Raw genomic sequence first — 5,389 nt, 5'->3', positions numbered from 1 at the left:
GATTACGATGAACATCTTCCTTTGTATTTTAATTTCTGCCTTAGCATCCTACTGCGTCCACATTCCCATGTGTTTCAGTTACCTATTACTGTGTAATAAACCACCCCAAAACTCAGTGGCTTAAAACAACCTTGATTGTTTCTCATGATCCTGTGGGTTGGCAGGGAGGTTCTTTGGCTTCATGGGTATTGCTCATGTGCCTGCACTGAGCTGGGAGCTCAGCTGGGCCACTCTGTCCTTCTTCATGTGCTGGCTAGCCAGGACTTCCTTACCGCATGTCAACCGGGCTTGGACAGAGTGCTCCGAGAGAACAGACTTAAGGTACAAGTGCTTATCAAGGCTCATCTTGTGTCTTGCCTCCGAAGAGTCCCATTGGCCAAAGCCAGTCACATGACCAAGGCCAGCCTGACCAACCTGGTGAAACCCTGTCTCTAATAAAAATACAAAAAAATTAGCCGGGCATGGTGGCTCATGCCTGTAATCCCAGCTACTTGGGAGGCTGAGGCAGGAGAATCTCTTGAATCCAGGAGGGGGAAGTTGCAGTGAGCTGAGATCGTGCCACTGCACTCCAACCTGGGTGACAGAGTGAGACTCTGTCTCAAAAATGAAACAAAATAAAACAAAAGCTAGTGATGGCTGAAAAGATGCAAGAATAAGGACAAGACACAGAGGGGCTCTCTGTGAAGACATGATGATTTAGGGAGTGAGGAGCTGCAGAAACATTTCCTTATGTGCAAATTTGGAAAGTAGCAAAGGTCTTGAAACATACCTGTTGTAATTGTCAGGAGGCTACTGAATTAAGGTAACAAATCTTTTACTGATATTAATAGAATTTAAATAAAAGGGGAAATTGGACTGGGTGCCGTGGCACACACCTGTAATCCCAGCACTTTGGGAGACTGAGGTGGGAGGACTACTTGAGCCCAGGAGTTCGAGATCAGCCTGGGCAACATGGCAAAACTCCATCTCTTTTTTAAAAAAATGCAAAAATTAGCCAAGCATAGTGGTGTGTGCCTGTAGTCCTAGCTACTCAGGAAGCTGAGTCAGGTGGATCATTTGAGCCCAGGAGGTCGAGTGTGTGATGGGCTGTGATCACACCACTGGACTCCAGCCTGGGCAACAGAATGAGACTCTGTCTCAAACACACAAACAAATAAATATAAAGGGAAAATAATTCACCCAGGGGCACCTCTCACTTCTCCAGATTCTCTTTGTTTTTGTTTGTTTGTTGTTGTTTTAAAGAGTTGAGGTCTCTCTATGTTGCCCAGGCTGGTCTTGACCTCCTGGGCTCAAAGGATTCTCCCACCTCAGCCCCTCAAATAGCTGGGGCTACAGGATCATGCCACCTCGTCCAGCTCAGATTCCCTCTCTGAACACCTCTCAAAGGAGACAGCCGCCCACCTGCCCTGCAGCAGCAGTCAGGAATTTACTTACAAGCCTGCCGCTTGTGTCTTTGTTCCAATTCTGTGGTCATACCCCTGCATGATTTTATATAAGTGTAAGCATAGAGTAGGTACATTTTATATTCACATCTGTAATCCACCTGTAATCCCAGCACTTTGGGAAACCAAGATGGGAAAATCACTTGAGGCCAGGTGTTTGAAACCCGCCTAGGCAATATAGGAGACCCCATCTCTATTAAAAAAAAATTTAGTTGGCCAGGCGTGGTGGCAGGCGCCTGTAATCCCAGCTACTCGGGAGTCTGAAGCAGGAGAATTGCTTAAATACAGGTGGTGGAAGTTGCAGTGAGCTGAGATCATGCCATTATTGCCCTCCAGCCTGAGCAACAAGAGTGAAACTCCGTCAAAAAAAAAAAAAAGAAAAAAAAAAAAAAGCAGCCAAGCATGGTGGCATGCACCTGTAGTCCCAGCTACTCAAGAGGCTGAGGTGGAAGAATCACTTGAATCCAGGAGTTCCAGACTGCAGTGAGCTATGATCATACCACTGCACTCTAGCCAGAGCAACAGAGCTGAGACTCTGTCTCTTAAAAAAGAAAAGAAAAGAAAAAGCATCATATACACTTTTACTTCTCCTAGTCTGTGTTTGCTTAACTTTCCCCCCAATGGTGGGTATATGGGCTTTCCAAACTGTTGCTATTGTAAATAGTGTTGCTGTGAAAATCTTTGCAGGTCTTTTATGTTGGATTATTTCCTTGAAGATATAACCTCTAAAGTGGGCCAGGGACTATAAATATATTTCTTGTTGCAAATTTCCAAACAGTTCCTAGATCCACCCCATCATAATAAACTCCAGATGGATTGGACTTAGGTGTAAAAACCAAAACCAAAACCAAAACCATAAAATTTGGGCTGGACGCGGTGGCTCATGCCTGTAATCACAGCACTTTGGGAGGCCAGGGCGGGCGGATCACTTGAGGTCAAGCGTTTGAGACCAGTGTGGCCAGCACGGTAAAACCTCATCTCGGCCGGGCGCGGTGGCTCAAGCCTGTAATCCCAGCACTTTGGGAGGCCGAGACGGGCGGATCACGAGGTCAGGAGATTGAGACCATCCTGGGTAACACGGTGAAACCCCGTCTCTACTAAAAGAAATACAAAAAAACTAGCCGGGCGAGGTGGCGGGCGCCAGTAGTCCCAGCTACTCAGGAGGCTGAGGCAGGAGAATGGCGTGAACCCGGGAGGCGGAGCTTGCAGTGAGCTGAGATCCGGCCACTGCACTCAGGCCTGGGCGACAGAGAGAGACTCCGCCTCAAAAAACAAAACAAAACAAAACAAAAAAACACCTCATCTCTACTAAAAATACAAAAATTAGCCAGGCGTGGTGGTGGGTGCCTGTAATCCCAGTTACTCAGAAGGCTGAGGCACGAGAATTGCTTGAACCTGGGCAGTGGAGGTTGCGTAAGCTGAGATCGTGCCACTGCATTACAGCCTGGGCAACTGAGTGAGACTCAAAAAAAGTGAGTCTAATAAAAAAAAAAAAACCACCATAAAATCTAAAGACAAATGAAGGAAAACAAGCAATGCAGTCACTAGAGACAAGAGGACTTTCTAATTATATAAGAAAAGATTGATAGATTTGATTATAAAGCATTCTGAGCCACACTGAGCTAAGAAAAGACTATTCCCTATGGCAGTGAGGGAAACTGACCTGTAAGCAGATGCCTCTGGCCTCTGCATTGCACTAAGGTGTGAACAATAAAACCTCTCAGGAGTAACACAGGAATAGTGTTTATTATATGGAACAAAATATTCTTTGCTTGGAAAATAGCAAAATGAGGTGTACTATCCATGACTAAATGTTTCAATTAAGTCAGATATTGTGATTATAAATGTTTATTTATTTAGAGACAGGCTTTCACTCTGTTGTCCAGGCTGGAGTGCAGTGGCATGATCATAGCTCACTGTAGCCTGGAACTCCTTGGCTCAAGTGATCCTCCCATCTCAGCCTCCCAAAGTGGTGGGATTACAGAGCCACCAAGCCCAGCATAAAATTGTTAACAATTCAAAGACTCGGCTGGGCGCAGTGGCTCATGCCTATAATCCCAGCACTTTGGGAGGGCAGAGGCGGGAGGATCACTTGAGGTCAGGAGTTTGAGACCAGCCTGGTGAAACACATCCCTGCTAAAAATACAAAAAATTAGCTGGGCGTGGTGGCGGGCACCTGTAATTCCAGCTACGCGGGAGGCTGAGGCAGGAGAATTTCTTAAACCCGGGAGGTGTAGGTTGCTGTAAGCCAAGATCATGCCACTGCACTGCAGCCTGGGCAATAGAGTAAGACTCCATCTCAAAACAAACAAACAAAATCATTAAAAGACTCTGGGCCAAGCACGGTAGCTCATACCTGTAATTCCAGCACTTTGGGAGGCTGAGGTGGGAGAATCGCTTGGACCTGGGAGTTCAAGACCAGCCTAGGCAACCTGGTGAGATCTCATCTCTATGAAAAATTTAAAAAATTAGCCGAGCGTGGTGGCACATGCCTGTAGCCCCAACTACTCAGGAGACTGAGGTGGAAGGATCACTTGAGCCTAGGAGGTCGAGGCTACAGTGAGCCATGACTTCACCGCTGCACTCGAGCCTGGGCAACAAGAACAAGACTCTATCTTGGGGGAAAATAAAAGAAAGAAAAGAAAAGAAAATCTGGTAAAAGATATTGATAGACAAGATGATAAAGAGTTGAAATTCTTACTCTATGATTAAATTCTAAAGAAAAATAATATTACTCCAAGAGTAATCACGCACAAAAAAACACAATTGATTATGAAACCATTGAAAACAATATAATCAGGTCGGGCACGGTGGCTCACACCTGTAATCCCAGCACTTTGGGAGGCAGAGAGGCAGGTGGATCACATGAAGCCAGGAGTTTGAGACCAGCCTGACCAACCTGGTGAAACTCCATCTCTATTAAAAATACAAAAATTAGCTGGGTGTGGTGGCACGCCTGTAATCCCAGCTACTCGGGAGGCTGAGGCAGGAGAATCACTTGAATCCAGGAGGCGGAGGTTGAAGTGAGCCGAGATTGTGCCACTGTACTCCAGCCTGGGCGACAGAGCAAGACTCTGTCTCAAAACAAACAAAACAAAACAAAACAAAACCCAAAACAAAACAACAGCAAAAACAAAAACAAAACAAAAAACAAACAAAAAAACGAAAAAATATAATCAAAGAAATACACACTTAAAATAAGATATATTTTCTATCTATCAGATTAACTGACTTTAACAACGTACAGCATCCAGGGTTACAGAAAGTGCTGTTGTAGAACATGCGTCCTCACTAAGCCACTGCCGGGAGGAGGGAGACTCGCTTGCTTGTGTAAGGTGAACTGATTTCTCAATGTGTGTAAGGAACCTTAGCAACCTCATGCCCTTTGGCCCAGTAAGTGCTCTTGTAAAACTCCATTCTAAAGCTATAACCTTCGGCTGGGCATGGTGGTTCATGCCTGTAATCCCAGCACTTTAGGAGGCTGAGGCGGGTGGATTACCTGAGGTCAGGATTTGGAGACCAGCCTGGCCAATGTGGTGAAACCCTGTTTCTACTAAAAATACAAAAATTAGCCAGGCATGGTGGTAGGCGCCTGTAATCCCAGCTGCCAGGGAGGCTGAAGCAGGAAAATCGCTTGAACCCAGGAGGTGGAAGTTGCAGTGAGCCGAGATCGTGCCACCGTACTCCAGCCAAGGTGACAGAGCAAGATTCCGTCTCAAAAAAATCAAGCTATAACCTTAAATACATAAGATGCTCTATAATCAACATTATCTCTAATCCAAAAAAATGGAAGTGGAAATAAACAAAATATCTAATAGAGAAGTGATCAGATAAATTACTAAATTAACTTGGCTGTTATGCAGCCATTAAGACTTATGCTTAATTAACTTTTATAATATGCTTCAGTAACTTTTATAATATGGAAGCTGCTTTTTTATATATATATA

Source organism: Mandrillus leucophaeus, unplaced genomic scaffold (assembly GCF_000951045.1).
Source record: "Mandrillus leucophaeus isolate KB7577 unplaced genomic scaffold, Mleu.le_1.0 Scaffold467, whole genome shotgun sequence".
NCBI classification, from domain to species: domain Eukaryota; kingdom Metazoa; phylum Chordata; class Mammalia; order Primates; family Cercopithecidae; genus Mandrillus; species Mandrillus leucophaeus.
This window is presented reverse-complemented; position numbering follows the sequence as displayed.